Genomic DNA, 24388 nt, shown 5'->3' on the forward strand with positions numbered 1-24388 from the left:
CCTCACGCGTGATTGGTCTGTGAGTTTACTGTGCCGCAAAGCACATTTACCGTACAAACAAAAGAAAAGTTCTGCTGCTTTAAATGAACACAGTCAGAATTAAATCCTTCTCTGTAGTTTATCGCGGTCCGCCTGTTAGTGCTCTCTGGTGTAGTGTGTGTACAGTGAGTATTTGTGCAGACATATTGAGTCATGTCTTTAGATCCATCATGTCACATGAAAATTGAAGAATCTTTAAAAATCTATTAATGGGAACAAAATACAGCTTTGAAGCTTCTTCATGGAATCCAATAATTTATATATGAAATACATGATGACTGCAAATGAAATTGAATTGGTCAGTAGTATTCCAGCTCATGCTCTTACCTTTCAAACTGCCAGGATTAATGCGCTTTACAGGCTTATTATATTGATCTGATCGATACTTTGTTTAGCCTTTTATCTGTTTTAATTGAAATGCTTGCAGAGTTTCAAGTTCAAGGATATTGCTTATTTCACACACCTGATTCAAGTCACCAGCTTCTTATTGGCGGAGGGTAATACATTTGTGTAAATATCATAGTGAAAAAATTAATCAACACTGCCTTAAAGAAAGTGGAAATAAATGTTGACCAATCATTGTCACTAAGATGTTTTAGTCTAAACAGTCCAGCAGTTAAATAGTGAGTTGTCTAAGACGAGGAGAAAAAAAACTGGCTTTCTTTATTATTATTTTTTCCTCTATATATCTTATTTTTCTGCAGCTACAGCAGGAGTGGATGTATAGCAGGGCATGTTTTGCCCACACAGGCCACAAAATAAAGTCAACAGCTTTGGCGGATTGATTTCTGAGATTCTCGCTACAGTATAATGATCACCACTGGGTTTTTAACTATGCAGCAACTCATGCTATGATTTTGTAGCTTTTGGCAATTTGGGCTGTCCAAATGTTTAGATAAGATAGAGAAAATACTCTATCAATTGTATGAGTCAAATAATTCCTTTTCATTACCATATTTTATAAGAAAAGAATAGTTATATGTAGTGCCAAAACCCACCAGGAAGCCTTGTTTTTATGCATCTATACAGTCCTTAGAATTAAATTGCTACTTTCCATTGATAATTTGATCATTTTCGTTCATATCACAAAAATGAGAAAAACATATAGTTTGTTAACTCACAACATTATAATGACTAAGGTTTTCCAATGATGAACATTTTAAACAGATGTAGCACCTCAGTGCTCTATGTGATACTAAGCGCACTGTTCTTTTAGAAATAGAATGAAAGTAGGCCCGCTGTTAAGATGTTTTTTATAATGTGACATTCAAAGTTTGAACGCTAGGTGTCAGAAACGCGCCAAAGAGTCTAAAAGCGGAGCGGGTGTGCATTTCTAGCGCAGAAAAACGGGGCAAAGAGTGTAAAAGTGGAGAGAGTGCGCATTTCTAATGCAGAAAAATGGGGCAAAAGAGTCTAAAAGCGGAGAGGGTGCGCACTTCTAGCGCAGAAAAACGGGGCAAAAGAGTGTAAAAGTGGAGAGAGTGCGCATTTCTAGCGCAGAAAAACGGGCCAAAGAGTCTAAAAGCGGAGAGAGTGCGCACTTCTAGCGCAGAAAAACGGGGCAAAAGAGTGTAAAAGCGGAGAGAGTGCGCATTTCTAGTGCAGAAAAACGGGGCAAAAGAGTCTAAAAGCGGAGAGAGTGCGCATTTCTAGTGCAGAAAAACGGACCAAAGAGTCCAAAAGCGGAGAGGGTGCGCATTTCTAAGTTGCCATAATTAAGGAGATTAATATTAAGAGACATCATGAAATGAAACATCAATTTGAAAAATCTTAGTTTACACAACACTGTCAAAGATAAAGATAGTAAGTCAAGTAAAATGGTGTGTAAATGAAATAATCAGGAAAAAAGTATTATTTAAAGTGCTATATTTCATTATTTGTTTTATTACAGAGTCTGTGGCCCGTGACTTCAAATATATTTCTCCTTCTGGCCCCCAACAAAAAAAGTTTGGACACCCCTGGTGTAGATAAAATAAGGAAACAAAATAAAAGAACACATTAGCCTGTGTCTGTCCTGTGTTTTTCCCTCTTTTGGTTTTCTGTGCTCCTGCCCTCTGTTTTCCTATCTTGTGTTCCCAGCCATGTGCTTTTTTAGCATATGGCATTGTTTTGTTGTTGTCCAGTCTCCACCCTAGCCCCGCCCTAGTCATTAGTGTTATCAACTTGTGTCTCATTTGTAACTCTGCCTCCTTATTACCTCCACAGGTGTCTCTAGTGCACATGTGTCAAACACAAGGCCCGTGGGCCAAATGTGGCCCGCCACGTCCTTTTATGTGGCCCGCGAGAGCTTGTAAAATCTTAGTGTCTATAATAAATAAGTCAGAAGCGTTCTTTGACCAAAAACTACATTTCCCACAATGCTTGTAGATTGTGTTACCCGCGAAGTTACGGCTTACTGCCACTACACGGCAGTGTAGTCATTGATGTGGAAACCCTGCCGGAGGGAAGGCGTAACTTCGCGGGTGTAATTGAGACATATAAATGTTTATCCCATAATGTCCAGAAAAAGAGAAGCTGATGCAGACAGATGGCTGTGCTTCAAGGCGAAAGACCGGTATGCCTTTTGTGTTACGAAGAGTGTTACTGACCAAAATAAACGCTTTTTAGGAGAGATATAAGTTCTGTGTAAAGATATATAAGACAATAGCTGACAAAATCTGTTTTAATGACGTTAATAAACATCACTGTGACAGCGCTAGTCACAGTTTCACCACAACAAAAGACGAGGACGTGAATCACTTATCTAACCAGCCTTTACTGATTTCTGCCCCAATACCCCTTTCAATAACCTCCAATAGCCTTTAATAGTCTTCAATAGCCTTCAACAATCTAACCTTGCAGCCGTGGTGTGTTCACTAAACTCCGTAGTTATAAACATCATGAGGTTAGCAGCGCGCTAACTGACCTGTTTATAATGTAATCCCAGCAGTGACTCCGTGACGGCTGCTCTAAACTGCTGCTGTTAGCTGTTTGGGCTGAAAGATGAACTGAAGAGAGCTGTATTATCCGGTTAGTGGGGTTAAAACCTTTATTTCATACACAGAAGAACTTAAAATTTTTAAAAACGCTCCAGACTGGCTCAGCTGAGCCCTGTAGCCCGTGGCTGGGCTGTAGCTCTGACTCAGTAAAGACTGCGGGCTTGTGCTGCTGCTGCTGCAGCTCCGACTAGTGGTTGGATGAGGAACTGCTAAATCCGAGGAAATGCTAAATCTGTCACATGTTCTTAACAGCTCACAATTTTTGATTTTATATTTATTAAGCCTTATTTCAGTATCAAACGTTTTGATCAAAGTTAATATAACTTGTAATTTATGTCATTTCTATTCACTTGAATAGTTTGGTTCTTGATTGATGGAGTTTTTGGATTTCATAACATGACAAATTAAAAGGATTTATGTTAATAGAGCAACAAGCAAACATTTTTTCCATGCAACTGTAATATTTGATTGAATAAATAATATATTGAGAGTTATTTAACATTAAGGAGTAATTACATTCATTTTATATTACATTTGGTTACATTTTCTTACATTTATAAGTTACATCTGGCCCTCAGAGGACAGCCAATATGCCAATGTGGCCCTCGGCCAAAATGACTTTGACACCCCTGCTCTAGTGTGTGCCTGTGTATAAATACCCCATGTGCTCCTTTGTTCTCTGTCGTGCTTTTTGTTTGATCTCTTCCTGTTACTCTGTTTGAATCTTGTTTAGTTGTGTTTGTTGTGCCTTTGTCCAACCGTGTTTTTGTCTACAGTGTCCTGGTTTGTTTTCTTTAGTTTGTTTCTTTGTTTGATTATTTTGCTTGTTTGTTTGAGTCTTTTAGTTTATCCTCATAGTTCATAGTGTTTTGTTTTTGTCACCTTTTCTTTATATTATTTCATAGTGTTTTGTTCTTTGTTTATTTTGTTTATTTTGTTTAATGGAAAATAAAACCGACTTGCGTTTGCATCCTGCCTCCTCTGCGTTACATAAAGATAAATACACAAAAAATAAATAGGGAGAGTAGGCAGGTAGCAGCAACATGAAGTCCAGAGTGCAAGTTTTGCTACAGCAGCATGATAATGTGATTTAAGAGCAGTACAAGATAAAGTGTCTCAGTGCGGTTTAAGGTGACAGTGTTTGTAAATAGTAATGGTCCTTGTAAAGTGTCAGTGCAGTGTGTTGTTTGGGAGGAGATTAAGATTCTTACAACTTCTGGAATGAAGCTGTTTTTGAGTCTAGTTGTTTTGCATTTTGATGCTCTGCTGCATTTTGAGCTATCTCTCCCTCTTTCTCTTCCTCTCTCTCATCCTCTCTTTCTTTTTCTCTATCTCTTCTACAGGTTACCTGTGTGAGGGAAGAGGAGCCGGTTAATTGATCCAGCATCAGTATAAAGGGCTGGCAGCTGTGGAGTTTGGAGCGGCACATGACTTTATCCACCACCACGCTGCTCAGACCAAACCACCCGGTCACCAGCTTTATTATTATTACTGCTGTTATAACAGCCTTAGATAATCAATGTAGTTCATCTATGATTTAATCTTCACGTTTTTGTCTTCATGTTTTTCTAAGTACAATTTCAATTTAAAAATAATATATAAAATGTAAGGTTTAGTTAGTTTGGGCTGTCTGTAGAGTTTCTGGTCTGGACATGAAATTTGTGAGCGGATGTGGCCTTAGCTTATGTTACCGCTCTGGTTTCCCAGGTCATAATGCATAGCCACCAAGTAGGTTTTTCTACATTGTAGGTTGCCTTCTGTGGTTTTCAAGGTTTCATTTAGGCTGGAAAGAACACTGTTGTCATTACTATACTACACATGCTGGGTTAATTATACAGATTAATCTCTGCTAGGCATTATGCAAAACACTTTCTGATAATTTTTTTTATTTTTTTTTTTTTGTGCCTGCTTGACACAGCAATCTACTTAGAAATTCAGGGCTGATCAGAGTCATTGTTTTATTTTGTCTGTTATTAAATTTGCTGATTTTTCAGAATGTAAATAATCACATATAAATTAAAAAGACAACAAATAGTGGCCTTATAGCAAGATTTCATTTATAATTCATAAAATTTATAATGAATTGAAAATAAATTTGAAATTATGAGATTAAAAATATGGTCACATGCGATTAAATTCCAATTAAAAAAAAATGGGTACTGGGGCATTGAGTGCTTCAGTGTACTTAACAGTGGTTCTTCAGTCAAAGCCATATCTCACAACATTTCTGCTAAGAGAAGTGAATAAATTTATTCTGTTTTGGGATGTTTCCACTTCTTGGCATGTCACTTTCCAACATGACCAGAGCGGTTTATATACACTGCTCAAAAAAATAAAGGGAACACTCAAATAACACATCCTAGATCTGAATGAATGAAATATTCTCATTGAATACTTTGTTCTGTACAAAGTTGAATGTGCTGACAACAAAATCACACAAAAATCATCAATGGAAATCAAATTTATTAACCAATGGAGGCCTGGATTTGGAGCCACACACAAAATTAAAGTGAAAAAACACACTACAGGCTGATCCAACTTTAATGTAATGTCCTTAAAACAAGTCAAAATGAGGCTCAGTATTGTGTGTGGCCTCCACGTGCCTGTATGACCTCCCTACAACGCCTGGGCATGCTCCTGATGAGGTGGCGGATGGTCTCCTGAGGGATCTCCTCCCAGACCTGGACTAAAGCATCCGCCAACTCCTGGACAGTCTGTGGTGCAACGTGACGTTGGTGGATGGAGCGAGACATGATGTCCCAGATGTGCTCAATCGGATTCAGGTCTGGGGAACGGGCGGGCCAGTCCATAGCTTCAATGCCTTCATCTTGCAGGAACTGCTGACACACTCCAGCCACATGAGGTCTAGCATTGTCCTGCATTAGGAGGAACCCAGGGCCAACCGCACCAGCATATGGTCTCACAAGGGGTCTGAGGATCTCATCTCGGTACCTAATGGCAGTCAGGCTACCTCTGGTGAGCACATGGAGGGCTGTGCGGCCCCCCAAAGAAATGCCACCCCACACCATTACTGACCCACTGCCAAACCGGTCATGCTGAAGGATGTTGCAGGCAGCAGACCGCTCTCCACGGCGTCTCCAGACTCTGTCACGTCTGTCATGTGCTCAGTGTGAACCTGCTTTCATCTGTGAGGAGCACAAGGCGCCAGTGGCGAATTTGCCAATCCTGGTGTTCTCTGGCAAATGCCAAGCGTCCTGCACGGTGTTGGGCTGTGAGCACAACCCCCATCTGTGGACGTCGGGCCCTCATACCATCCTCATGGAGTCGGTTTCTAACCGTTTGTGCAGACACATGCACATTTGTGGCCTGCTGGAGGTCATTTTGCAGGGCTCTGGCAGTGCTCCTCCTGTTCCTTCTTGCACAAAGGCGGAGGTAGCGGTCCTGCTGCTGGGTTGTTGCCCTCCTACGGCCTCCTCCACGTCTCCTGGTGTACTGGCCTGTCTCCTGGTAGCGCCTCCAGCCTCTGGACACTACGCTGACAGACACAGCAAACCTTCTTGCCACAGCTCACATTGATGTGCCACCCTGGATGAGCTGCACTACCTGAGCCACTTGTGTGGGTTGTAGAGTCCGTCTCATGCTACCACGAGTGTGAAAGCACCACCAACATTCAAAACTGACCAAAACATCAGCCAGACAGCATAGGTTCTGAGAAGTGGTCTGTGGTCCCCACCTGCAGAACCACTCCTTTATTGAGTGTGTCTTGCTAATTGCCAATAATTTCCACCTGTTGTCTATTCCATTTGCACAACAGCAGGTGAAATTGATTGTCAATCAGTGTTGCTTCCTAAGTGGACAGTTTAATTTCACAGAAGTTTGATTTACTTGGAGTTATATTGTGTTATTTGAGTGTTCCCTTTATTTTTTTGAGCAGTGTATATATGCTCAGGTTTGGATTTGATTTATGGCTCCGGGTGGAGATAATGAAAACCTTAAAAGGCATCTACTGTTTGTCTTCAGCCAGCAGGAAATAAAGATGAAAGGCAGATGAGTACAAGTGCAAGTGGATGAAAGATGAAGCCTTTTACATCCAAAGCGGAGATAATGTGTAGCATAAAACATAAAAAATGTAGTTCTGTTATCCCTCTGGACTTTAACTTTCTTAAATTATATTTTAATGAGAATGAATGGGTGTATTGTTGAGGTTTCCTGAGGGATAATGACAAGAAATGCAGCATATCAACTCCTAATACTATGCCTTAATGGCCATTATATACTGTACAATACATTCAATATAGAGAACAAATAAACATTGCATACTAATTCAAGTGTGCATGCTTAAAATTCACAAAATAATACCTTTTTTCTCTCCATGAGAGAACTTGACTAGTGTCATATCATGCATGTGACTGAAAAGTAAAAAATCCAAAGCATATATACAGTACTTTTCATTTTTAGCATTTTAACTTGTTCTGCGAAGGGAAGTTCATGGTTAGCCCACAATTTGCTCTGCTTCCGTGTGCAATCCAAGTGCGTATTAGCGGACTCCAGACCTTCATAGACTTTCCAGTATATGGAGGAGGCTAAAGCACACCTTGAATATACAGTCAAATCGTTTTATACATGTGGAAGAGTGGAACAATGAGTTCTGAGCATACTTAGCCCAAGGGATAACGTGTGCCCGAATGAGGAAGTTTGTTACTTTACATTACACTGCATTTAGCGGACGCATTTGTTCAAAAGGACTTACAAATAATCAGAGGTGGAAAAAGTACTGAAAAACTGTAATTAAGTAAAAGTACCTTTACTTTGCTAAAATTCTAAATTCTAATTCTAATTCTAAAATTCTACTCAAGTAAAAGTAAAAGTACCCATCTAAAAATCTACTTGAGTAAAAGTAAAAAGTACTTAATTTCAAATGTACTTTGAGTAAAAGTTACATAGTTACTTTCAATTATTTGATTAAAAACAACTTGTTTTTAATGAACTATTATTCCACATAATAATTTGGACCTTTCAGGCAGTATTTGTTCAGACCACCCCATAAAACAAGTGGCATAGGTTACTATGAATTATTTTTTTTTCTTTACTATTAAAAAGTTATGGTAATATAGGTGACTATAAACTGTAATTTTATAGTTTTACAGTTCACATTTTGTATTGCATGAGGACGTTATTCCACGCGCGAGCATCCGTGCCAATTTTTTGCCCCCCAGCATTTTTTTACTCAGTAATTGGGAGTTTTCCAATGTAGCAAAGTAAATGACTTGTGTCAAAATGTACTTGAGTAAAAGTAAAATTCTCTATTTTAAAAATGACTTTAAAAATGAAAAATTACTCATAAAATCTACTCAATTACAGTAACTTGAGTAAATGTAGTTCATTACTTTCCACCTCTACAAATAATAAGGTACATTAGCAATAGAGGACATAAAAATCCAAGGCAAAACATTATTGGCAGGGCCTGAAGGAGGCCAGAACAGTAATATTGAGATGGTGGTAGGAAGTTTGTTCCATTATTGAGGAACTCTGTATGAGAACAGTCACGATTGCTTTGTGTGAATGTTTGGTAAACCTAAATGATGTTCACTGGAGGAGCGCAGCGGCTGGGAAGGAACGTAAGCCTTCAGGAGTGAGTGCAGGTAGGAAGGAGCCTGTTCTGTCATATCCTTGTAGGCGATCATAGGGGTTTTAATTTAATATGAACAGAAACTGGTAGCCAGTGGAGCCAATGAGCAGTGGTGTGACGTTTGCCTGTTTTGGCTGGTTGAAGACCAGATGTGCTGCTGCATTCTGGATCATTTGGAGTGGTTTTACTACACAGTTAGCAGGGCATTGCAGTAGTCGAGGCGTGAGATGACCACTGCTTGTACCAGGAGTTGAGTGGCTTGTTGCGATGTCTGATGCTGTACAGAGCCAAGTGGCAAGACTGAGCAACTGAGGCCACATGGTGTGTGAAGGGGAGCTGGTCATCAACCATACACTGCAAAAAAACTAAATCTTAGCAAGTGAAATTTTCTAAATTTAAGGCAATAAATCTAAAAAGTGTTAGATTATTTTGCTTATTTTAGGGATAATTATCTTAATCATTCTTGCTTAGAATTTGTATCTTATTTTAAGTAATTTGAACTCAAAATAAGCACAATCAAGCAGCAATCAAGGTACTCCTATACTTGTGTCCAAAAACAGTGACTTTATTTGCTTGATTTAGGAGTTACTTCACTCATTTTGAGACTTTGCCATTGCTTTTTGTAAGAAAACTTGAAAACTTATTAAGAAATTTTTGCTTAACCCATTGGCAGATTTTTTGCTTAATATACATATATTTGTCTTAATGTGCATGTATTTTTTCTAGTTTTTGCCAATGGATTTTTTGCAGTGTAACGCCCAGGTTACTAGCAACCTTTCTCGGGGACACTGACAGCGAAATTAATGGTTATGGTGAAGTTGTATTGAATTGACCAGCACTTCAGTCTTGGATAAATTTAGTTAAAGGTGGTGTTCCTTTATCCATGAGGATATGTCTGAGAGGCGCTGAGATATCTGTGCAGAGACTGTTGTTACAATAGCTCCAGTGAAATCTCCCTATTTGCTGGGCTGCTTGCTTAAATTGTGGTGAATGGAAGATGGTAGCCATTAAAAGCAATTGAAATTGGAGTAAATTGAAAGGCTTTAAATAATCTCTTATGTACAACTAGAAAAAAGTCATCTGGTTCATGTGACATTCCACGTCTCCTTTTTTATTTGGGTTTGTTTTTGAGCAGAAAATAAGTGAGTAGCAGACTTGAGAGAGACACGACTGATGGTTTGTCATAGAATCGATTATATTCTATTTTGTGGGAAGCTGCTGAGGCTGCTGCTATCATCTAAACAAGCATATTACAGATGCATATAACTCAGATTGCACCACAACCTCTGAGCTATGACCTTCTAATGTAGGCGTATATATATGACCACCAGCACTGACCTCCAATGTATCAACTGAAACACCCATCTCCTATCTGACATTACATTACCATGTAATCGAACCAGGAGGGGAGCTCTTGTACTTTATTATGAGTTTTGATCTGCTAATCAATACAGGCTTTCATTCCACTGTTCTATTCCTGTGCACAAACGCACCTAGAAGAAGCTGGAGATGTGGAAGGTGAAATGAATTCATTTCAGTGCAGCACAAACAGCAGCTCCTCACCATTCTCAATGCCATTAAGAGGGATAACCAAAAAAACTCCTAAATTAGCTTACACAACCCTCTCAAAATACATCTTTAGCTTTGGCCCACAGACTGATCAATATGGGTTAGAAAACTGATATGACTCATTTCAATTGATCAAAACACAAATATAATCTTCTTTTAATGAGGAGAAAAATACACCTTGCACGGCTCGAAAAGCACAAATGGCTTGTACTAATTATTTGAATGAATCATGGGTGTGTTTTGGGCAAAATGTGCAATAAACCAATCAGCGTGTCACTAGACATTGTCTTTAAGAACCAGGTACACTTAGTCGCATTGCTATTTCAGGGGCGTAGCCACCTAGACATGTCCAATGCTTCTCAGCAGAAGAAACTGACCTGCTCGTTCACGTTTGTTCATTCTGCTTATTGTTAATGTAAAAGTTAGCATATCTGTCAACAAGCACACATTATGAGTTTTGTTGTGTCCATGTGTCTGAACACGAAGGGGCATACACATGTTTGGGATGTGCCTGTTGACAATTCACTGCCAAGATAGCAATAAACATGTCTACATTACTTTCTGTCAGTGGCACACCTGTGTTTTTTGTTACCAAGACAGCAATACATCTGAACACACCTCATTTTAGGACAACAATGCTCAATAGTGTAGGTATATTCACAAGCACCTTTACTATTTAAATAAGTACATGTGCAAGGTGTGAAAATAGACTGTTGGTGGGGTGTAACATAGCAATGAGCATTGCAACTTGTCTTGCGGTAGGTGTAAGATTTTGTAAGAGTCCTTTAACTCAATATGTTGTATAATTTTGTGGTCCAGTTTGAAAGCAGAAAAGTACTGCAAAGTAAGAGGGTATGCAGATGATAATATAGTTGTAATTTTAATTCAAATTGCACATGTGGTCTGACCATACTGTTTATACATTTTAACAATATATTATTACCAATGGGGATGAAATGCCATTAACCTGCCCCTGTAGGTAAAAAATAGATACATTTATAATAAAGAGAGTGTCCCAAGGCAGCGTATTTCACATACAGTATGTGATGGTATGAAATGAACTTTAAGCCTTTGCTTCTGGGCTGTTTGAAGGTTCTGACAGTACATCATGTGAGCCTGAAGTCTGTTTGCGGAGATATCTATTCTGTCAATCATTCTAAAGGTCACTTTGTATGTTCCTCTGCACTTCCATTTCATATGAGGTTTTGACATGAGGCTTCCACTTAAAGGGATTCCTCCCTGTTATCCACTGATATGGGCAATAATAATACTCATAGCCCGTCTGTCCAGAGCAGTTCAGACAGCTATTCAGGACACCTGTCCTCCCAATCATCTCTATGATGTTCATATAATACCTGCCATCATGCCGTCCCAAAGCACAACCCATCAGGTGCAGAAAATAAACATGTCATAGAAAGGAAGGCCTGCATGTGGAGATAATGCCACGGAAACCGTCACCGGGCACCGCCGTTGCTACGGGCTCTGTAGCCATCAGCAACTGCACCTGCACAAAAGCACTCGAGCTTCACAATGGCCCCCCCATCATGTGCCACCACACAGAGGCAACACATAATTAGAGGCAGAGTTGGTGCGTGCTGGTGGATTGCACCTAGAGATAGACAATTGGGCACTGGTGGGAGTGGGTGACTGACGCTGGTTTCTGCTGTTCTGGTGTAGGCTTCCAATGAATTGAATGCTGGTTGACTTTGAATTGGATTATGTTTGCCACAGGGGTGCCTAATCACAATGGATAAGAAAAAAAGAGAATGGGGATCAGAATTCTGGGAAATAGGATTTTTAACTGCTGTCTTGAGCAGGTGAGCTATCACATCAGATTAAAATGTGGCACTGTAGCTCATTCTGCTTTAAAAATATTTGGTACCTTAAAAACAATCTAAAAAGGTCACCAACTGGCCAAAAAAGATCACCACCTGGATTTAACTAAGTAAATAGGTAAGATCCTCCTATTGGATAATTACTGCTTGGGGGATTATGTTTTAACTGGCAACAAATTAATTTTACGCTCACTAATGCAGTGAGTGGCTTCATATTTGTTAAACAACCATGTGGAGAGGGGCTCTGAGTGGTCCAGCAGGCTAAGCTCTGCCACTATGATCAGGAGATTGCCAGTTTGAATCCTGTTCATGTAGCTTGCCACTGGCTACTAGAGCTCTGAGACAGCACAATTGTCCACAATTGCTCTCTCTGGGTGGGTAGGGGGCGCTCTCTCCTCACATCATTCCAAAGGGTAATGTCCGCAGCACAAGGTGTCTGTGAGCTGATGTATCGGAACCGAGTCGCTGCGCTTTCCTCCACGTGCGCTGTGATGCTATTCGGCAACGCTGCATCAGCAGCAGTTCAAAAAGAGGTGGTGGTTAACTTCACATGTATCGGAGGAGTCATGTGCTAGTCTTCACTTGTTTTATAGTGAGCGTAAGAGCATTTCCACATGCACAGTGACAAGGGAACTCATAGGAATGGAACTACACAGCTGCATAGTGTGTTATCCTCAGTCAGGCTAACCGGCAAAAAAAACTTTAGTTTGGTAGAGAGCATAAAATTTGAAGTTTGGACCAATGGAAAAAAGTCATGTGGTGTGGTGAGTCCAGATTTACCCTCTTTCAGAGTGATGGGGGCACATCAGAGTAAGAAAAGAGGCGGCTAAAGTGATGCACACATAATGTCCAGAGTGTTACCATACAAGCCTGTGGGGACAGTGCTATGATCTGGGGTTGATGCTGCAGTTGTTCAGGTCTAGGTTCAGCAACAGTATGTGCTGAAAGAATGAGGTCAGCTGACTACCAGAATATACTGAATATAGACCAGGTTATTCCATCAATGGATTTTTCTTCTTCCTTAAAGGCACAGTCATATTCCAAGGTATCAATGTCAGGATTCATGAGGATGGAATAGTGAAAGAGTGATTCAGGAAGCATGAGATCATCATTTTCACACATGGATTGTTCACCACAGAGCCCAGATCTTAACCTCATTGATAATCTTTTGGATGTGCTGAAAAAGACTTTGCCCAGTGCTCCAAATCTCCCATTACCAGTACAAGGTTAGATTTAGAAAACTTAATGCAACTCTGGACAGAAATAAATGTTGTGACATTGCAGAAGCTTATCGAAACAATGCCACAGCCAATACAGGGCCCAAATCATGAAAATTGTATCACTGTCAAAATAATTTTTACTATATAAACTCAACTAATTAAGCCAATCCTGTTGTTGTTTTTACTCAGGTTTCCTGAAGTGATTTTTAAAAATAGTTTTGTGTGATACTTTTAATTTTAAATTAAAAACATGTGCTTGTACCAGCACCAATTACATTTTACTTAAATCCAAACATGAATCAGACTGCTATAGGATATCTAACCAAGTTGCAATTTCTTGTGTTTTATCAGCAGTGACTATATGTTGGCTGATTGCTGCAGTGTTTGCTCTTTAGCAGCAAATGTTTAGTCATTAATTTAGAATAAAATATGTATGAAATAAGTCTTACTTAATGCATTTGCATTTTAGAGGTTCAGAAGTTGAGTTATATTTACATAAACAAATAAAGACAGAATAATGAAACATTTAGATTTTTTATTTACAACAAGCTAACATAATCCTGTGGTGAAACTGAAGGGTCAGCTAGAGGACAAATGCTCAATTTTAACTGATTATTGAACTTTAAACGAGTACATTCTACAGCATGGAAGTCCAGAGAGCCAGATTAACCCACCCATATTAACCCCCACCTCTTATTTACCAGTCTATGTGCCTCAGTCACTGTGACCACAATACAACTCAGACAGTCAATGCTTATGTTCTAAATGCAAAAACCCAGAGCACACTGACTTCCACGGGTTTCGTAGCTCTCTGTGGCTCATAAGAGCAGAGAACCTATCTTTGGGGGAAAAAAAAACTTTTTTTTTTTTTTTAGGATTTCCAGAGCCCAATGCCACAATACCGTGATTTTGGTTTTACATAATATAGTCAACTGCTAGGGGTGTACGTTCCATATGCATAGATACATATAGGTTTTGCTTTAGTTTTAATCTATTTTGAAACTTTCAGAGATACATTTGACAGTCCAGCTAGATGAATCACCGGTATAACCTGAATGACTCAGGGTTTTGTTTCCCAGAAGCTCTGCTGTTTAAATATAGCCTTTGGGACAACACTGGCACTAAAAGTAACCTGTCCTTGTGAGGGGTTATTGATTTCTGGAAAGATTCCAGTGCCCCACTGCTTCAAGAAATTGAATTCCATCTGAAATATAATTCATGATTCATCATTTCCGAACAGTGCTACTTTGTGGTTTACAGCCTTTAGCACATTAGTCCCTAAACTTTGAGAGAATTAACTATATTAATTATATTGATAACAGAGAGAATCATCAGAGGTGTCAAGTAACGAAATACAAATACTTTATTACCTTACATAGGTAGAAACATTAACATTTTAATATTTGCTCTTTCTGTTTTATGTCTCTTCTGGTCTGTTTCTGTGCTTTTCTACCTGCTTGTTTTTCTTGCCATGTGTTCTGTAGCACATGGCTCTTGTCTTTTTCCCTGTCTCCGCCCAAGTCATTAGTGTTCCCACCTGTCTTGTTTGTTACCACGCCCACCTCGTTACCTTCCCCATGTGTTTCCAGCCCTAAGTGTGTATATAGAGCCCCATTTGTTTCTGTGTTCCTTAGCTAGTCTTTTATATTCTCTGTGTTTTGAGGTGATTTGAGGTCTGTTGGCTTTTTGTGCTACTTGTCTGTTCTTGGATGTTACTTAAAGAGTGAACATTAGAGGCCAGAAAAGCTGGGTGAATATTGCAGATGAAGGTCAACAGAGGTGGACCCAGGAAAGAAGCTGACACTGGGAGGACCATTGCCAGCATTGAAGCTACATGTACAGTATTGTGCAAATGTTTTGGGCACCTGTGGGAATTTCAGTATAGAATAAGTGTCTTATCTGTGAAGTAAGTGTTAATTAGCTCAGTAAAACACCAGCATTATAATAAATACAAACAGCAATTTTACAAAAAGCTGTGCTTTTACAGCCCTGTTTTCCTTAAAACATTTCCTAATCTCTCCTCATCTGAGTTTAATAATGTTATTTCTAGTTATCATCATATTAATCAACAGCTGGTTTGGTAAATTGGTGAATGTGGTAAATCAGGTGAGCTGCTGATGGAACTGAACATAATATACACATGCTGGCTGAGGAGCATCCACGAGAAATCTGGAATCTCTACACTTTGTTTTTCATCTTGGCTCACAGGATATGACATACTTAGTTAAAAATGAGAATTCCTTGTTACAGTTTACTGTATGTATGTTTATTTGCATCTGTTCAAATTATATGTGGTGCCTTTTTTAAGGTAAAAACACTCATATTGCTGAGATAAATGGATTAGTGTAATTTGCTTTGGTGCCTTAAACTTTTTCACAGTACTGTATATATATAGAGCTGGTAAAGGACTAGTCTCAGATGGAGTGGGCTGGACCACTGTAGTGGCAGAGTTTCTAATCTGAAAAAATCTGAAAGACTGTTCTTAAATGAAATGCTTAATGTCTAACCTTAACAGACTTTGTACAACAAGACAAGAAGAGCTTTTCTTCAGGAAGGGGTGCTCAGAAATCTAAACAAAGTGGACTGCCAATCAGTGATGGGATCTGGCACAGGAGATATATGCAGTTGCCTAGAAAGAGAAATGTTTGTCAAATGATCTATCTCAATCTTTACTCGCGGTCACTCTTTTCATCATGCTTCTCTCTCTCTCTCTCTCTCTCTCTCTCTCTCTGTTGCTGCCTGAAGGAGACGAATGCAGGGAATAAGCAGCTCGTCTTAACTAAACATACTGCATACACTTCATGACCTTGTACTGGAAAATCAAAAGAACAGGGGAGGAAGTAGACACCCAGCAGACACACATACACAAACACGCAGACATAGTTTTGCTGTGGGGTAATTAGGTCTTTTGGGCCGCATGCAAGGAGCTTCATATAACAGTCTTCTCTTTTATTCTGTGTTTGTGTAACTGACACTGTTTAATTTAAAGCCTCTGTGTGTATAAGCTTGTTTGTTGATTTTTTTTCATCATAAATCAGTTATTAAGCACATGGTGAGGTGATGCATTTTCAACTCTCTGTAAATACATTCCAGAAACGGAAAAGTCAAACCACACAAACACACAGTCACTTCTACATGTGCACCTAGACCATTACACTTTATTGAGCACATTTACTCTTAGCTATGGTCAGTTTGAAGACTGTTTAATCAGTTAAGGTTGGGATATTATGTAAAACATATATAAAAAATAGAATGTGATGATTTGCAAATCCTTTGCAACCTGTATTCAACTGAGAACACTACAAAGACAAGATACCAAATCTTCAAATGGATATACTTTATATGTTTTTGCAAATACTGACTCATTTTGTATTTGATGCTGCAACACGTTACAAAGAAGACGTGACAGGGGCAACCAAAAACTGGGAAACCTGAGTAATGCTCAAAAAACACCTGTTTTTACAGTCCATGATATCATCAAAAGAATCATAGAATATCTGCACCCAAACAATGACTTATTATGAATTGAATGCAACAACAAAGTTTGTGAATGCCCATTTAAATTCTGTGATAATCAAATGCAAAGTCCTACAATGCTGTCATCAAATATGAAGAAGAAATATTGTATGCACATTGGTCATCTTCACCAAGACAAAAGCAGTGTATAGATAATAATACCAAAAGAATTGCAGCAGGAACGAAGACTCTGATATTTAATTCATACATGAATATAAATAGTTAATAATCAGCTGAATCTCATTGTTTTTCACAAAGTTGTGAATAAGCTAAGAGTTTCGGTTAAATTTAACTACATTAGCTGCTTCACTTAGGGCTTGAGATACTAAATCACAATGAAGACATACAGTAAGGGTAGTGTTATAGAAAAGTGTATGTGATGGTTAGTGTGAAGCCGTGTTGGATTCTCAGAGGACAGCTGTGATTGTGCCTGATGTACTTTCACTTTTCCTCTATTACTTACTGTCCGCTCTCCAAAGTTAAAGCACAGTGAAGACAGTCAGAACTAATGAAGAGAGGAAGTTCACTGACTGGAGCAGTGAGGAAACACAACACAGACCACTGAAAAAGGAACACTGCAAAGCCAGAGATCACACACACAGAGAGAGAGAGAGAGAGAGAGAAAGAGAATGAGAGAGAAAGAGAGAGAGAAAATCTGTGATCCTCACATTGAGAAGCATAAAGGTAACTTGATCAACTTTTTTAAAATAAAAAAATTAACTGTATTATTACATATAAAATATCCCACGGATTTTGTTTTGGTCAAAGCAAAACAAAATACTATTTGCAAATGTCTGTCGGTATTGTGTAGGTCCACATAAGGCGATTGCCTCACACTACTCTTCACAAATTTCTGATAGTGGGAGATTCCAACAAAATGTTATTGATCTTTAAATCTTGTGACTAAATTTGCTGCTATTATATGGATTTTTGCATCAGATTTGACCAATTATAATATTTGGTTAATCACAAATGATAACATTCCTATAAAATTAGAGGTGTGGACAACTTCAAAGCAGGAAATAATGGGATATCTCTCAGTGAGCTGAATTTCAAAAGAAAACCTGGATCATGCAGCAAGACAATGACAGGAGCACACTTAAAGAATGGCATTTAAATAACAAATTATGTTTTTAAAGGCCAATGACCTGATGCAAACAGGTGGAAATGCATCAATATTACAGATCTACATTACTGAAGCTGTTTTTGCTGCGTAGTGTATCACACCAGATACAGAAACTGAATGTTTTGCCTAATATGTTCAAAAACTACTCATATTAAATAGTGTAAATTCACAGTCCTCCAGTCTCTCCACAATGTTGTCTTACAGTCTGTAAACCACATTGGGCAGAGAAATGCAGTGTTAACTGATGGGGATGTGCTTAGACTGACCTTATAGCACCCAGCTGCTGCCAGGTTTGTTTAGGTTCTGGTGTTAAACAGAGAGTTGGGCACAATGTTCCAGTCCCTGTCATATATACAAGTCCAGAGATAAGAGCCAAACATGGACCGAAACTCTCTCACCTCTGTCTACGGCTCCTCTCACTGTGTTTGGGATCCATCACTGAAACGATTTTCAAGCCAACATGCTCATATCTGCCGTGTTTATGCAAGCTAAGGACATCTTGATCTGGCTGAGCGATAGCTGAGGAGGAGAACACTGAGATGAGGGTTTGTGCTAAAGTACTGTTGATTTACAGAGGCATGGAGACTCTCAGCACGATTCCTTCTATTGCATTTAACCCCTTAAACCACAAACATATTTTTTATTCGGCACGTCACAAACTAGAGACTAGTGAGAAGTGCATTACTCTACACAGCCTAAGTCTTTATTGTGTACAGTCCTGTAATATTCCTCTACAGTGTCAGTCCTCATCCTTCTTTCACTTCCAGTGACAGTTCACCCAGTTTGTCCAGAAATGCATGTGTACTAACGTACAGGGATGGCTCAAAGCATGCAATATACTTTCCCGCTATATGGGGAGTCCAGGAGCAAGAAATACCATTTTTCCATAAAACTAATTTAATATAAGATTTCGGTACTAAACTCAAATCAGTGCAGGGCTTTGGCCACCAACTGGCCCAAGGAGCATGAAAATATCAGGCTTCAGGCATGTTTTCATTAATGTATTTGAAAATGAATTTACACATAAACAGGCATAATAGAACCTCCAGATCAAATAAAACCAAACTACTCAAGTCCCACTTCCTTAAGTGTTTTAATGTTTTTATGTTGAATAAATAAGATTAAACCTATTAAAATGTTTGAATGCTTCTGATTAATGAACATTGCAGTCCCACAGCTGACAAAGTAATGAAAGGTACCTTTTTATTATGTAAAAGGAAGATGTGCAGTAAAATATACAGCACTGGAAAATAATAAGAGACCACTAAAATGATGAGTTTCTTTGATTTTACTGAATTGAAAACCTCTGGAAGAGGAAGGTGGATGATCACAAGCCATCAAACCAAAATAAACAAGGAGTGTCATACAGTTATACAAAAGCAGTGTGTAAAACTGATGGAGGAGAACATGCCAAGATGCATTAAACTGTGATTAAAAAACCTTCTTATTCCACCAAATATTGATTTCTCAACTCTTAAAACTTTATGAATATGATCTTGTTTTCTTTGCATTATTTGAGGTCTGAAAGCTCTGCATCTTTTTTGTTATTTCAGCCATTTGTCATTTTCTGCAAATAATATACAATATTTTTATTTGGAATTTGGGAGGAGTGTTGTTTGTAGTTTATAGAATAAAACAACAATGTTCATTTTACTCAAACATAAACCCATACATAGCAAAAAATACTGGCCAATGGCTTTTACAAGATGCCAGATTTGTTCTGGGTTGCATGGTTTCAAAGATTCTATTTTTCACACAAATGTCTGAACATAATTATTATAATTTGCAATAAATAGTAAAGAATACTAAATATAAGGAATAGAGACAAAATAAAGGCAAATATATACATCTTACTGTAGTCCAAAGATAATTGCAATAAAATATAGTATAGTATGTAGAGAATGCCTAAAATGGCCTGGTTAATTATTCAGTAACCATTATAAAATGAACATTACAGTATGTAAGATAAAGAGGAAGATGGAGCCTGGCAGTTTAATTGGTTTAATACAGTTTCCTGGTTGTCATGTTGGCCAGTGGTTAGATTAAAAGTAAATTATTCAAAATGAAATACAATTGTAAGCTGCCCTGCACTGTATTTACTGTATTTGTCAAGCACCTCTGGATATATTTAACTGTACTGTTTATGAATATTAGAGTGGGTCTGCAATCATTCTTACCACTCATGGATGTTTTATGTCGGTGGACTTCATGGTGGCAAAAGAACAAACTAACTAAAGTGCATTAAATCCTCGAGAACTTCAATAATTCAGAGTAATTAAACAAGAGCACTGGTGTGAGGTATTTATAGAGCCTAGTTTGATGTATGCAATACCACTTGTTATCAAAAATGGTTGTGTTTAAATTTTTTAAGCACTTCAACACTGCAGGGCTCAGTTCATCAGATGGGTCAGTCTCTACCTTGGGGCAGGGCAAGGGTTTCCTTGTTTTCTTGTCAGTGAGACTTTTACAGTCACCGCAGTCTCTGGTGAATACTTAGCTGCTCTTCAGGGAATCTTCTCTATTGAATTTCTGAGTCTTAAAGACTGTAAATATTATATAAGGTTTTATACATCTTTTACTTTATTTTTCAGCATTTCTAGAACAGGCTGCACCTAATATGTTGTACTGGTCATAGGAGTTGAACAGGTTAGACGTGGGGCATGCAATAAATTAGTAAATTTGATCAAAACTGATCTTGAGCTGTAGATTATGGGTGAGAGTAAGAATATGAAGTAAAAACTAGAATGTATGAACATGAAAAGGGATTGGATGTTGGAAAGCAATAGAACGAATCGTGTCAAACAATGCAGTGTGGTAATGTAACACATTAATTATTTCCATGTTATTAAACTTAAACTTATTAAATTTTTAAGAAGAACTTCAAAACATTTTGACAAAGACAATCACATTTTCTTGTGATATCAACATTTTAAACTACCAACAGGGGTTTGAGAATTACAATGTAGGACCCTTCTAAAATACAAGTCACCACCAAAAAAAAGGTCCACAGTCTAATATTTTATTAGATTTGATTGCAGCATGCATTCACTGTGGCATTGTTTCGATAAGCTTCTATAATTTCACAAGATTTATTCAATCCAGTGTTCCATGATCACCAAGATCTTGCAGCATTGATGATGGTAGAGTCTGACCTCTGCACAAAGTCTTCTCCAGCACATCCCAAAGATTCTCATTGAGGTTAAGGATCTGAACTCTGTGGTGAACAATCCATGTGTGAAAATGATGATCTCATGCTCCCTGAATCACTCTTTCACAATTCCAGCCTGATGAATCCTGACATTGTTATCCTGGAATATACCTGTATCATCAGGGATGAAAAAATCCATTGATGGAATAACCTGGGGTGGGTTTCCCGAAAGCTTCGTAACGCTAAGAACTTCGTTAACTCGTACTTAAGAATGATCGTTAATTAAAGAGTGTTTCCCAAACCCGTGCGTAACTAAAGTACTACGTAAACTCGATCGCAGATTAACGAGTGCTCTCACCCAGTCGTTATTTTTAACGAGCTTCTTTAGGGGATCTCGACTTGCAGTTCAGCACCTTAAACACCAGGGACCGCCAATTTTAAGGAAGAAAAATGATAATTTCCGTGTTTGAAGCAATTATATTATATTACTATTAATTATAATCAATTATATTACTATATAATTATTATTATATTATATCATTATTATATTATATTATATTATATTATATTATATTATATTATATTATATTATATTATATTATAATGCCAACTGTGGCTTGTAGTCTAACTGGGCAATCAAACCCACGAGTGAATTATTTAAATCCAGATTAGCGATAATAGAAGTCTTGACATTAATGCTGCAAGAAATGCAATCAGTCAGTTCCTGCAGATGATGCTCACGGTCTAAGCAAAGCTGCAAAGTCACCAAGTCCGTTGATTCTGTAATCAGGCTGTTATGTGGCATACACACACTTATATACAGTTCCCACAAGACCGGGAATTACAGCACAACATAATATATTTCCATGCTATTTGGAAAATCCCTGGTATCCGGTGCAGGGACGCCTGCGGTGTCTTTAATGACACCTACACGTATTGTAAAGGGTATCGGTGAAAGTGCAGGTAATATTTAATATTATTCCTTAATCAGGTGCTTCTAACCAACATTGTGGCCGTTCATCTGGGCAAACTCTGGGGTGTGTCAGCTCGCAAATATCAGTCAAAAGTTGGACACGTCTCATTCCATTTTTTTTTTTTTTTACATTGTCGATTAATATTAAAACCATGAAAACTAATTGACGCAAATGGAATTAGTAGACAAAAAGGTGCATGGCTTTGACAATCCCCTGACATTAACCCAACTGAGATGGTGATTTAGGATGAGCTGGAGCTTCACAGTATAAAGTACAAAACATATTTCTGTTGGTTTAAAATGTAATATATATATATATATATATATATATATATATATATATATATATATATATATATACACACACACACAGGAACATATGTATTATTATATTATTTTTATAATATTAAAAATTAGAATAATAATAAATTAATATTACTATCAATATTACTGTTAATAATATTAGTATAATATCTATTAATATAATATATATTAACAATAATAGTTTTAAATAAGTAAAAAATAAGTTTAATGTTTTAAAATAGATTAGATTTTCGAGTATTTATTTAGTCATATGTATCTTTAGGAGTATAATGTTGTTAATTACAACACATTTCTACGTTTTTATGGTGTAATAGTGAATAAATACTGCATATTGCAGTGTTGAATCGATATTTGTGGATCGATTGAGCGCGCTGTTTCGGGGGAGGAGTCAACAAAGATGTTCTTTAGTAGTCAGGTAGTCAGATGACCTCATTCTTTCAGCACATACTGTTGCTGAACCCAGACCTGACTGTCACACCTTGCAATGCCTTTCCAGCCTTTACTTGTCCACCTTTACAAAGTCCAACTCACAGAATGCACCTCTAAGTTATGTGTCCCAGCCAGCCAATCAGCACCTTATTGTTAGATCAGCCTCACCTGTGTTCTGAATAATGTCTGGTGTTTTTCCAAGTATATATACTAGACTGTTTGTCCAGCTTGTCACTATTTGAATAGTTCTCTTGGATGTTTTTTGATCTGATTTTGATCCTTATTTTTCATCTGTTGTTTATCCCCTTTGGACTGTGATTTGGCTCTAATGTTTTAGTCTAGTAGGCCTTTTTGAATAAGAAAGTTTTTAGTTTTCTTTTAAAAGACTCATTCTCTCTGTGGCACCCTCAGGGAGTCTGGGAGAGCATTCCACAGACGTGGGGCAACAGCTTGAAAAGCCCGGTCTCCCATAGTGCGGAGTTTGGTCCGGGGCTGTTGAAGGCTGTGGGTGTTTGTTGAGCGGAGATGTCTTGCAGTATTGTGTGGGATAAGGAGCTCTTTGAGGTAGGGTGGGGCGTTTCCATGGAGACATTGGTGAGAAGGCAGAGTTTATATTGGATTCGGTAGTGGATAGGTAGACAGTGTGGAGTTTGTAGAACATGTAATGTGGTCGTATTTGCGTCTCCTTATCAGGATCCTGGCAGCACAGTTCAGGGATCCCAGCAAAGAGGGCATTGCAATAGTCCGGCCTGGAGGAGACAAAGGCATGGTCCAGTTTTTCAGCGTCCAGTTGGGAGAGGGAGGGACAGAGTTTTGCAATGTTTTTGAGATGGAGGAAGGAGATTTTGGAGAGGTGATGGATGTGATCGTTTAATGATAAATGTGGGTCAAATTTGACACCTAGATTTGTGACAGAGGAAGAGAGGGGAATGCTGTGGCCAGAGACAGCGAAATTACTGATGAGAGCTGCAGCAATGTTTGTCGGTTTAGCTCTGATTATTAAAGCTACACCTAATTTTTACTGCAAGCGTCTCACTCCTTTCTGTGGCGCCACACTGACCAACTGCAGCAACCCCAAATTATTTGCTTGGTTAAATCCAGGTGGGGTCTTTTTTTTTGGCCAATAAGTGTATGTACAATATCTCCAGAAATACTTAATGCAGAGCCAGTTTAATACTAAAAAGAATGTACAGAAACAGTCTTTTTTTTTTTTACCTGAAAATAAAAAAGTAAAAATTGTAACAAACACTACATTTGTTAACTTCACAATGAGCACATTAAAGACATAATTTGAAAGATTTTACATGGACTATTTTTTGTCAATGTTTGTGATGGCTTACAGCACAAGTGTCAGGAACTGCAGGCAGGGAGACGTGGAGGCAGACGTAAACGCAGGTAAAAAGAAATGTATATTTATAAAATAAATAAATCAGAAATAAATAAACGAGTAAACAAAGAACAAAGAAACAAATCAAAACACATGAGAGAAACAAGTGAACATAAACCTAAACAAACAAGAGAACAAACAAAAGGAAATAAACTAATAACTAAAACTAGATAAACAAAACAAAACAGAACAAGAAATAAACAAGAAGATATAAATTTAGAACAAATATAGAACAAAGGACAAGGGCTATGAAA

The sequence above is a fragment of the Astyanax mexicanus genome, chromosome 2 (assembly GCF_023375975.1).
Source record: "Astyanax mexicanus isolate ESR-SI-001 chromosome 2, AstMex3_surface, whole genome shotgun sequence".
NCBI lineage: Eukaryota > Metazoa > Chordata > Actinopteri > Characiformes > Acestrorhamphidae > Astyanax > Astyanax mexicanus.